We start from the raw sequence: 13,076 nt of genomic DNA on the forward strand, positions 1-13,076 counted from the left end.
TCTCTGAGTAAACAGAATGCGAAGGTTCTGAGTCTCCCACGAAACTGCTTGAGATAGACCCCCCCCCACCAGCGCCCCCCAGTGGTGAAGAGCAAGTACTCTGGAGCCAGATGAACTGGGTTCAAGTCCTCACTTCACCAACAGTGACTGAGAAAATTACTGATTTCTCAGTGCTTCAGCTTAATGGGCTGTAAGACAGGGCTAGTGATTCGTCATACAATTTCTGAGGATGAAATGAATGAATTCATTTAAACTGTCTAGAATGGTACTTGGCCAGAGTATGTGCTGACTAATATTAGCTACTATTATTTTCCTTTAATCCAGTTCCTGTGCAGGAACAGGGGAAAGCATGAGGTGATATGGGAACACTAGGAGGGCGTGAACATTCGAGGGAGCTGAGGGGTGTCAGGGAGGCTTCCTTGGAGGACTAGTGCCTGAGCTGGGTAACTGAGCATCCCAGGAGCAGCGTGTTATGTGTGGGGCAGATGGGGCAGGTGAGATGGGTAGGAGCTCCTCACAGAGCTTAGGCTTAACCTGGAAAGTGTGGGGACCCCCCCATGAGGTTAAGGTAGGGAGAGGGTCAGGTGTGCCTCCCAGCAGCTGGTGGAGGCTGAGTTTGAAGAAAGGCAAAGTGGGTACAGGAGGTGAGTCTGGTCTCCTACAGTAATTCAGGCCAGAAATGGCAAGGGCCTGAATCTCCGTGCTAGGGTTGCTAGGGTTGGAGAGGAGGGGATGGGGGACTCAGGAGGTAAAGCCTAACAGTGATTGAATGAGAGGAGGAGGGACCAGAAACAGCATGACACTCAGGTTTCTGGCTCATGCTATCAGGTGAATGGGGGTGTTGCTGCTGACTGAGACAGCAAACAAAGGAGGGGCTGTCTGGATCCTCCAGAGGAGGAATGAGGGGGTAAGGGAGTGAAAATGTTCAATTCAATCTGGTGTGACTAAGGCATTTGAGATGCCTATGTGCTGTCTAAGGGGAGATGTCCTGTAGTCAGTTTATTTATACTCTGCTGTGTCCCAGGTAGAATTTAAAGTGATATATAAGGATACATAAAGTAGAGGCAAATATTATAAATTAAGTAGAAGTGAAAGAAGAGAAACAAGAGTAGAATGTAAAACTGAGGAAGGAGGGAGGTTGATACAAAATACACAGCAGAAAGCAGAAGTCACAAGCTGACTGGATTCAGCTGACCTCTACTGTTTGTGTTGGCCTGCAGTCTAATGTTTCTCTGTTTATTTTTGGTTGGGCTTTTTGATTTTTGCTTTTTTGGAGTGTAGTCTTACAATCCAGGAGTTCCCAAAAATTAGGATTTCTGGATTTGTCTAAAAATATTGGAAGTTCTGGGAGCTCTGAGCCGTATTCTAATGTGGCAACAATTATCTGCATCTAAGGAGCAGTCACAGTTGTTTTTTTTTTTATTAGTTTTCTTTTTTTTTTTTTAGAGATGGAGCATCTGTTTTTTTTTTTTTTTTTTTTTTTTAATTTATTTTTTTGGCCGTGTTGGGTCTTGGTTTCTGTGCGAGGGCTTTCTCCAGTTGCGGCAAGGGGGGGCCACTCTTCATCGCGGTGCGCGGGCCTCTCACTGTCGCGGCCTCTCTTGTTGCGGAGCACAGGCTCCAGACGCGCAGGCTCAGTAGTTGTGGCTCACGGGCCCAGCTGCTCCGCGGCATGTGGGATCCTCCCAGACCAGGGCTCGAACCTGTGTCCCCTGCATTGGCAGGCAGACTCTCAACCACTGCGCCACCAGGGAAGCCCAGTTTTCTTTATTTTTTGTCTTTTTGTTTTTTATACAGCAGGTTCTTATTAGTCATCCATTTTATACACATCAGTGTATACATGTCAATCCCAGTCTCCCAATTCAGCACACCACCATCCCCACCCCCCCCGCGGTTTTCCCCCCTTGGTGTCCCTACGTTTGTTCTCTACATCTGTGTCTCAACTTCTGCCCCGCAAACCGGCTCATTTGTACCATTTTTCTAGGTTCCACATACATGGGTTAATATACGATATTTGTTTTTCTCTCTCTGACTTACTTCACTCTGTATGACAGTCTCTAGATCCATCCACGTCTCAACAAATGACTCAATTTTGTTCCTTTTTATGGCTGAGTAATATTCCATTGTATATATGTACCACAACTTCTTTATCCATTTGTCTGTCGATGGGCATTTAGGTTGCTTCCATGACCTGGCTATTGTAAATAGTGCTGCAATGAACATTGGGGTGCATGTGTCTTTTTGAATTACAGTTTTCTCTGGGTATATGCCCAGTAGTGGGATTGCTGGGTCGTATGGTAGTTCTATTTTTAGCTTTTTAAGGAACCTCCATACTGTTCTCCATAGTGGCTGTATCAATTTACATTCCTACCAACAGTGCAAGAAGTTTCCATTTTCTCCACACCCTCTCCAGCATTTATTGTTTGTAGATTTTTTGATGATAGCCATTCTGACTGGTGTGAGGTGATACCTCATTGTAGTTTTGATTTGCATTTCTCTAATGATTAATGATGTTGAGCATTCTTTCATGTGTTTGTTGGCAATCTGTATATCTTCTTTGGAGAAGTGTCTATTTAGGTCTTCTGCCCATTTTTGGATTGGGTTGTTTGTTTCTTTAATATTGAGCTGCATGAGCTGTTTATATATTTTGGAGATTAATCCTTTGTCCGTTGATTCATTTGCAAATATTTTCTCCCATTCTGAGGGTTGTCTTTTCGTGTTGTTTATGGTTTCCTTTGCTGTGCAAAAGCTTTTAAGTTTCATTAGGTCCCATTTGTTTATTTTTGTTTTTATTTCCATTTCTCTAGGAGGTGGGTCAAAAAGGTTCTTGCTGTAATTTATGTCATAGAGTGTTCTGCCTATGTTTTCCACTAAGAGTTTTATAGTGTCTGGCCTTACATTTAGGTCCTTAATCCATTTTGAGTATATTTTTGTGTATGGTGTTAGGGAGTGTTCTAGTTTCATTCTTTTACATGTAGCTGTCCAGTTTTCCCAGCACCACTTATTGAAGAGGCTGTCTTTTCTCCACTGTATATTCTTTCCTCCTTTATCAAAAATACGGTGACCATATGTGCGTGGGTTTATCTCTGGGCTTTCTATCCTGTTCCATTGATCTATATTTCTGTTTTTGTGCCAGTACTGCCTTGATTACTGTAGCTTTGTAGTATAGTCTGAAGTCAGGGAACCTGATTCCTCCAGCTCAGTTTTTCTTTCTCACGATTGCTTTGGCTATTCAGGGTCTTTTGTGTTTCCATACAAAATGTGAAATTTTTTGTTCTAGTTCTGTGAAAAATGCCATTGGTAGTTTGATAGGGATTGCATTAAATCTGTAGACTGCTTTGGGTAGTATAGTCATTTTCACAATGTTGATTCTGCCAATCCAAGAACATGGTATATCTCTCCATCTGTTTGTATCATCTTTAATTTCTTTCATCAGTGTCTTATAGTTTTTTGCATACAGGTCTTTTGTCTCCTTAGGTCGGTTTATTCCTAGATATTTTATTCTTTTTGTTGCAATGGTAAATGGGAGTGTTTCCTTAATTTCACTTTCAGATTTTTATCATTAGTGTATAGGGATGCAAGAGATTTCTGTGCATTAATTTTGTATCCTGCTACTCTACCAAATTCGTTGATTAGCTCTAGTAGTTTTTTGGTAGCATCTTCAGGATTCTCTACGTATAGTATCATGTCATCTGCAAACAGCGACAGCTTTGCTTCTTCTTTTCTGATTTGGATTCCTTTTATTTCTTTTTCTTCTCTGATTGCTGTGGCTAAAACTTCCAAAACTATGTTGAATAATAGCGGTGAGAGTGGGCAACTTTGTCTTGTACCTGATCTTAGAGGAAATGGTTTCAGTTTTTCACCATTGAGAACGATGTTTGCTGTGGGTTTGTCATATATGGCCTTTATCATGTTGAGGTAGGTTCCCTCTATACCTACATTCTGGAGGGTTTTTTATCATAAATTGGTGTTGAATTTTGTTGAAAGCTTTTTCCGCATCTATTGAGATGATCATATGGGTTTTCTCCTTCAATTTGTTAATATGGTGTATCATATTGACTGATTTGCGTATATTGAAGAATCCTTGCATTCCTGGGATAAACCCCACTCCATCATGGTGTATGATCCTTTTAATGTGCTGTTGGATTCTGTTTGCTAGTATTTTGTTGAGGATTTTTGCATCTATGTTCATCAGTGATATTGGCCTGTAGTTTTCTTTCTTTGTGACATCTTTGTCTGGTTTTGGTAATAGGGTGATGGTGTGGATGGCCCACTTCTAAGGGGACTCATCACATGTCTGACAGGTTGGTCCTGGCTCTTGGTCAGTTCTTTGCCACATGGGTCTCTCCATAGGGTTTCTTGAGTATCCTCACAACATGACAGCTGACTTCCCCCAGAGCCCATGATCCAAGAGCAAGTAAAGTGGAAGCCATGGTGTCTTTTATGCCCTAGCCTTGTCAGTCACACACAATATCCTACTGGTAACACAGTTCTGCTCCATTCAGTGTGGGGAGAGTCTACACAAAGGTGTGAGTACCAGGAGACAAGGATCCTTGAAGGCTGGCTACCACTGAAACTTTGCAGAGAATGGGTATGGTTTTAGCTGACAAGGGAAGTATAATTGTTGGACTTGTTAATAGCTAGTCCTGACAATAAACATGAGCTAAGGTTCAGGCCTGTGGCATGGATGCATGCCACTTGCCCAAACACATTCTACCTGCTTGCTTTCAGTCTAGTCACCATGACTGCCTAAGGTTCAGACTGCCTTGTTTGGCCCAAGAATAAATTTGGGCAACTAACAAGCATTCATGTTTTCCTTCCTTGCCATCAGTATAAACAACTCAGTTTCACTTCCTATTTTCAGTGAAAGAATTTCCTTAGCTATCTTCTGTAATTTATCTCAGTGTTTAACAGCCTTCATGTTAGGGTTTTTTTTTTTTTTTAATATTCTTTTAATATCGTTTAAGTTACTCTTCTTCAGTTGATTGCATCAGTGACAAAAAGCAAGTGGCAGCTTCTTCTCTAACAAAATTCCTCAATATACTCAATGCCATTAAGTTACTTATTTTCCTCTGGTGAGATAATTCCAGTTTGGTTAAACATTTTCTCATGCTGACAGGGATGGGGATTGTGTGTGTGGGTGTGGGTGTGGGTGTGCACTTTTTATTAAGGAAAATTTCAAGTGTATAGAAAATAGGAAAGTAGAATACTCTAAAGAACTTCCATGTACCCAGCACTCACCTTCAACAGTTCCCTGACTCATGGCCAATCTGGTTTAATGTCTTTTCTACCCACTTTTCACCATATCACCCACCTCCCACCCACTGGATTCTTTTGAGCAAATAGCAGAAATCTTCTCGTTTCAGCCAGGAAAATAGATGTTTGACTTGTGGAAAGGAAATGAACATTCAAACTCTTGCCTTTAGAATTCCTCTTCTTTTTGATGCTCAGCTTTAGTCTGTGGGTAAAAGGCAAGATAAATGCCTTTAATTCAGCGGAGAACTCAGGGGTGTAAGGACATCATTTAAGGGAGAGAGAAGGGAAATTCTCCTTTCTGTAATTGTTGGGGCAGAGACATCTGACTTTCCTGGTGGGAATGTGTGACCAAGTATCTAAACCTGTTTTTCTGGATAGCGAGGGTGAGGAGAGGAAGCGTGGCTCTCCTTGAAATAACCCCAGGGACCTCTGCTCTCACCTTATTGTCACCTTGTTTCCTGAAGGATGGGAATCCCACACCAGCCCGCTCACACTCACTGTTGAACCTTAAACTAATTTTCGAATAAAAATTGTTTTAAAAGGAAAAGGAGCTTCAGAGCCATTTAGCCCAAGGTTGTCATATCCCTGCACTGCAGAAGGAGGCCCAGTTAGGTCATGTACCTCAGGTTTGGTTTAGTATTTAATAATCTGTAATGTATTTTTCAGTAATATTTTGAGTATTTGTCTTGAATTATATAATCTCTTACAGCCTCTATCCAGCACTGGGTAAATACTTGCTACCTAATTGTGTGTGTGAAAAGGGCTTTATAAGCTGGAAAGTGCCTTAGGAAAGTCTGTGACTATTATAACCAAGTCAGTATTTGGGTGGTTCAAATGCTTTGTCAACTCCATGATTTTTAAAACACTACATTTTTTTGTTATGAAAGTAAAGTATGGCTATTACTGAAGATTTAAAATTACCAAAACCAAGAATAACACAAGCAGAAAGAAAAAAAAACCTTAAAAAAAACCTGTTAACATTTTTGCATATTTCCTTTATCTTTTCTTATGCATGTATAAAAACATAACACGATAATTTTGAATCTAGAATTTTATATGCTAATTTTACAATTCAACACTTTACCTTTAAAGACTTGCCTAGGGACTTCCCTGGTGGTCCAGTGGGTAAGACTCCACGCTCCCAATGCAGGGGGCCTGGGTTTGATCCCTGGTGGGGAAACTAGATCCTGCATGCTGCTGCAACTACGAGTTCTCATGCCACAGCTAGAAAAAGATACCCTGCATGCTGCAACTAACACCTGGAGTAGCCAAAATAAATAAATAAAAAATATTAAAATAAAATGAAATAAAATAAAGCCTTGCCTAATATGAAGATAGATTATAATTTTAAACACTGTATAATTACAATTGATGTTTTAATTGAAAAAGCAACTTAACAGCAACATTAAAATTTTTTAAAAATTTATTTTGTTGAAGTATAGTTGATTTACAATGCTGTGTTAGTTTCTGCTGTACAGCAAAGTGATTCAGTTATACACATATATATATTTTTTCATATTCTTTTCTATTATGGTTTATTACAGAATATTGAATATATTTCCCTGTGCTATATAGGAGGACCTTGTTGTTTATTCATCTTATATATAATAGTTTGCATCTGCTAATCCCAAACTCCCAGTCCATCCCTCCCCCAGACCCCCTCTCCTTTGGCAACCACAAGTCTGTTCTCTATGTCTATGACTCTGTTTCTGTTTCGTAGATAAGTTCATTTGTGTCATATTTTAGATTCTACATATAAGTGATATCATATGGTACTTGTCTTTCTCTTTCTGACTTACTTCACTTAATATGATAATCTCTAGGTCCATCCATGTTGCTGCAAATGGCATTATTTCATTCTTTTTATGGCTGAGTAGTATTCCATTGTGTATATATACCACATCTTTAAAAAATTTTTTTATTTTATATTGGAGCATAGTTGATTAACAATGTTGTGTTAGTTTCAGGTGTACAGCAAAGTGATTCAGTTATACATATACATGTATCTATTCTTTTTCAAATTCTTTTCCCATTTAGGTTATTACAGAATATTGAGCAGCATTCCCTGTGCTATACAGTAGGTCCTTGTTGGTTATCTATTTTAAATATAGCAATGTGTACATGTCAACCCCAAATTCCCAATCTATCCCTCCTCCCCACCCTTCCCCCTGGTAACCATAAGTTCATTCTCTAAGTCTGTGAGTCTGTTTCTGTTTTGTAAATAAGCTCATTTGTATCATTTTTTTTTTTTAGATCCCACATATAAGCGATATCATATGATATGTCTTTCTTTGTCTGACTTACTTCACTTAGTATGATAATCACCGGGTCCATCCATGTTGCTGCAAATGGCATTATTTCATTCTTTTTAATGGCTGAGTAATATTCCATTTTATATATGTACCTTATCTTATTTATCCATTCATCTGTTGATGGACATTTAGGTTGTTTCCATGTCTTGGCTATTGTAAATAGTGCTGCTATGAACATAGGGGTGCATGTATCTCTTTGAATTGTAGTTTTGTCCATATGTATGCCCAGGAGTGGGATTGCTGTGTCATATGGCAACTTTATTTTTAGTTTTTGAGGAACCTCCATATTGTTCTCCATAATGGCTGCACCAATTTACATTTGCACCAATGGTGTAGAAGGGTTCCCTTTTCTCCACATCCTCTCCAGCATTTATTGTTTGTGGACTTTTTAATGAATGGCCATTCTGACGGGTGTGAAGTGGTACCTCACTGCAGTTTTGATTTGCATTTCTCTAATAATTAGCGATGTTGAGCATATTTCATGTGCCTACAGGCCATCTGGAGAATTGTCTGTTTAGGTCTTCTGCCCATTTTTTGATTGGGTTGTTTGTGTTTTTTTTGTTATTGAGTTGTATGAGCTGCTTGTATACAGTAAGACCCCTACACACAAACGAGTTCTGTGTTGAGAGCACATTCGTAAGTCCAATTTGTTCGTTAAGTCCAACAAAGTTAGCCTAGGTACCCAACTAACACAATTGGCTATATAATACTGTACGATAGTAAGTTTATAATACTTTTCACACAAATAGCACATAAAAAACAAACACAAAAAATAAAGAAAACATTTTTAATCTTACAGTACGGTACCTTGAAAAGTACAGTAGTACAGTATAACAGCTGGCATACAGGGGCTGGCATCAAGTGAACAGGCAAGATGAGTTACTGACTGGAGGAGGGAGAGGAGGTGGGAGATGGTAGAGCCAAAGAATGGTCAGCAATAGGAGAAGGAGGGCAAGCTGCAATTTCACTCACGCCTGATGTTGATGGCACAGGTTCTGGTTCCTTGCTGGATTCAATTCTATCTACCCTCTTGAAAAAAAAGATCCAGTGATGTCTGGGTAGTAGCTCTTTTTTTCTCATCATAGATGACATGATAGCACTGGATTGCATTCTGAATGGCTGCTGCAGTCTTCATATACATTCTACATTCGGGTTCTGTGCCTCAGAAACTAACAGTTCCTCCTCAAGTAAAGAAAATCCCTTGCCATTTCCTGCATCGTGAATCTCTTCAGTTCTTCAGTTACTTTTTCTTCCTCTTGTCACTCTATTCTCTCAATTATTTTCACTTTTGTTTCCATTATTATCACTTGGTGCTTCTTAGCAGTACCAGCTACATCACTGCTGCTTTTACGCTTGCTCCAGACATCCAGGGCTTGAAATAAAGATACTGTACTACTGTACTCTATACAGTACTATACAGTAAAGTACATATAACACAACCACTTGTAGAGGATGCATGCACATGCCTATGTACGCCAGACACGTGAACTAACTTACGTGATTGGACATGCGAACGCATGTTTACATCTTTGAAAGTTCACAACTTGAAGGTTTGTATGTAGGGGACTTACTGTATTTTGCAAATAAAGCCCTTGTCGGTCACATCATTTGCAAACATTTTCTCCCAGTCCGTAGGTTGTCTTCTCGTTTTGTTTATGGCTTCCTTTGCTGTGCAATAGCTTATAGGTTTGATTAGGTCCCATTTGTTTGTTTTTGCTCTTATTTCTGTTGCCTTGGGAGACTGACCTAGGAAAACATTGGTATGATTTATGTCAGAGAATATTTTGCCTATGATCTCTTCTAGGAGTTTTATGGTGTCATGTCTTATATTTTAAGCCATTTTGAGTTTATTTTGTGTATGAAGTGAGGGTGTGTTCTAACTTCATTGATTTACATGCAGCTGTCCAGCTTTCCCAACACCACTTGCTGAGACTGTTTTTCTCCATTGTATATTCTTGCCTCTTTTGTCAAAGATTAATTGACCATAGGTGTGTGGGTTTATTTCTGGGCTCTCTGTTCTGTTCCATTGATCCATAAGTCTGTTTTTCTCCATTGTATATTCTTGCCTCTCTTGTCAAAGATTAATTGACCATAGGTGTGAGGGTTTATTTCTGGGCTCTCTGGTCTATTCTGTTGATCCATATGTCTGTTTTTGTGCCAATACCATGCTGTTTTGATTACTGTAGCTTTGTAGTATTGTCTGAAGTCTGGGAGGGTTATGCTTCCTGCTTTGTTCTTTTCCTCAGGATTGCTTTGGCAATTCTGGGTCTTTTATGGTTCCATATAAATCATTTTAGGATTATTTGCTCTAGTTCTATGAAAAATGCCATGGTAATTTGACAGGGATTGCATTGAATCTGTAGGTTGCTTTGGGTAGTATGGCCATTTTAACAATAATCTTCCAACCCAAGAGCATGGGATATCTTTCCATTTCTTTGAATCATCTTCAATTTCCTATATTAATGTTTTATAATTCTCAGCATGTGTCTTTCACCTCCTTGTTCATGTTTATTCCTAAGTATTTTATTTAATTATTTTTTGATGTGATTTTTAAAGGGTTTTTTTTTACTTTTCCTTTCTGATATTTCATTGTTAGTGTAAAGAAATGCAACCGATTTCTGTATATACTCTTATATCCTGCTACCCTGCTTAATTCATTTATCAGTTCTAGTAGTTTTTGTGTGGAGTCTTTAGGGTTTTCTATATATAGTATCATGTCACCTGTATATAATGACAATTTTACCTCTTCCCTTCCAATTCAGATACGTTTTATTTCTTTTTCTTGTCTGATTGTTGTGTCTAGGACTTCCAATACTATGCTGAATAGAAGTGGCGAGAGTGGGCATCCTTGTCTTGTTCCAGATTTTAGGGGGAAGGCTTTCAGCTTTTCACCATTGAGTATTATGTTGGCTATGGGTTTGTCATAAATAATTTTTATTATGTTGAGGTATGGTCCCTTTATACCCACTTCGGTAACAGTTTTTATCATGAATGGATGTTGAATTTTATCAAATGCTTTTCCTGCATCTATTGAGAAAGAATTTTTAAATCATCCATAATTCTATTAAATAACTATTAAAACTATTTTCATTTTCCTTCTTTCTATATGTACACAAATTTTCCATTGTAGCATACATATGATTTTTATTTTGCTATTTTCACTTGTTTTGCTAAAAAAATTTTTTTGCATCCCTGTAGTCTTTTTTTCTTTTGCATTTCTGTAGTCTTTATAATTCTACTTTTAAATGGCTGCATGGTTTAATTTTTTTATCAGACAAACATGGATTTGAATCTGTTTGCTATAATCTAGTTATGTGATTCTGGGAAAGTTTTTTCTTTCTTTTTTTGAAGTGCTTTATTGAGTTATAATTGACATACAATAAACTGCATGTATTTGAAATGCAAACTTTAAGTTCTGACATGTATACACCTGTAAAACCATCACCACAATCAAGATAACGAACATATTCATCACGCCCAAAAGATTCTTCCTGCTCTTTTGTAATCTCTCCCTCTTACCCCATATAATTATTTTCGACTCGTCCATGTCATTGTTATGAAAGTGACAGAACATTTGAACCAGGTTACTTAAAAAGACAAAACTGGAAATGTTGGAAGGAGACAGCTTAACCTCCTGTATGACTCTGGCCTGGCCTCAGAGGCAGACCCTCCTAGGAATCTGTGGCAGGCTCAAGCACCTTTAGGGTGTCAGTCGTATCCCAGGTAATATTGATGGCTTATTTTTCACATATTTCCTTTTTTTCAGGCTCCATGGCCAAAGCCCCACTTTCCAGCAGCTCTGCTCTTTTTGCCTCCCACTTGTGGATTTTCAATAGCTCTTTTTTCTCCACATTAGTCCTTACTTTTAAACTCTCCCATATCTGATATTTCCATTTCTCTCATTCTTTGCATACTATCCTGGATGTGAAGTTATAGCTTTTAGTCCTAAGGGTTATGACACACACTGGAAATTGAAAAGTAAAACTGTAATTAATGACTCATAGAGCAAGTAAGGTGCTGCTGGAGGACCCCTCTGGGCTATGAACAGGTATGTCTGCCCTGCCCGCCCTGGGATTTCCTGTCACCTGTAAATTTGTGTCACTGGCCTGACAGGGTCCTGTTGAGACTTTTGACATTATCTTTGTTTCTGAAAGTCTCCTGGAGGGCAGAGACTGGGGCTGGCTTACAAGACAGACAAGTTCCTGAAGAAGGGCCATGCTCGATTTACTGTATCAAGCACACTCTGGGAATTAGAGGGCTTCCAGATGCAGTCCTGCAGCCTGACACCAAGGGGCAGCATATACCAAAGGAAACATCTAGCTCTGCTAAAGCCAAGCAGAAACAAAGCAGAAACCACCTTGCTTTTAAACCCCAAGAGCAAAGCACACAGAGGCCATATTCTCATCTCTCGAATCAGGTTACAGCATTACAGTTTTAAACATCTATTAAGAGTTTTACGTGCCAATTGAATTTTCCAAGAAGTTAATTTGTTGTTGAACATGATTTAAATATAATACTGCTGAGACCCACATACTCTGTAAGACTTACCCATTTTAGTGCATTTATAACTTCAGCAGCTTAACCTGAAAATAGTTCCAAATTCACACTCTTTCTATTCTTTTAAATGACTGTTGTCTGTTTGTCTCCTTTTCTTTCATGAAGCAAATTTTGTATGTGGAATAAAGGCAATCAAATAATTCTTTGGACCGTTAAACCAGACAAGGCTCAACTCTTTGGAGAGCTTAGTTTCCCTCTCTGAGGCATTTGTTCATTAATCCATCCATCAGCAGAGATTTCTGAGCATTTCCGTCATATGCTTGACCCTGTGCTAAATGCCGTGGAGTGCAAGGATGAACCAGATATCAATTCTGCCATCAGGGGACCCACTCAAAGTCTAGAGAGTGGGGAGTATGCGGGCAGACAAAAAAAAAAAAAAGTGACTACAAGAATGTGTGATAAGTGCAATGATAAAAAAGAAAAAGAGATGCTCTGGGGCACAAGTGAGAACAGAGGTGGGCACCTATCAGGGTGAAGGTTGGGGAGTGGGGAAGCTTGCAGGAAAACTTTCAAGAGGAGATATTTGAACTGAGCCTTAAGGAATAGACAGAATTAGCATTCCAGGCAGTGGGCCCAGAATAGCCAAGGCAGGGAAGAATGAGAGAGCACAACATTTTGGTCAGTTTGTAGGCAGGTCAGACCTTTGAATGCCCAGGTGTGTGGGTATTGATTTGTGTTTTGGATAAACTACTCTGACAGCAGAATGGAGCTCAGAATGGAGGAGAATAGTGAGTAGAGAGAGCAGTAAGGAAGCCACCACAGTAATAGAGACCCAAAATTACCAAGTCCTGAAGGTGGTGAGGAATGGAGAGAAATGGATAAGTTCAACTGATATTTAAAAATAGTGCCAGATGCCGGGTGATGGGAACAGCTGGATGACAGAGCTGGGCAATACAGCAGGAGGAGCAGGTGTGGGTGTGGAGAGGGCATGGGTTTTGCTTTGGTCCTAAC

The sequence above is a fragment of the Eschrichtius robustus genome, chromosome 2 (assembly GCF_028021215.1).
Source record: "Eschrichtius robustus isolate mEscRob2 chromosome 2, mEscRob2.pri, whole genome shotgun sequence".
Lineage (NCBI taxonomy): Eukaryota > Metazoa > Chordata > Mammalia > Artiodactyla > Eschrichtiidae > Eschrichtius > Eschrichtius robustus.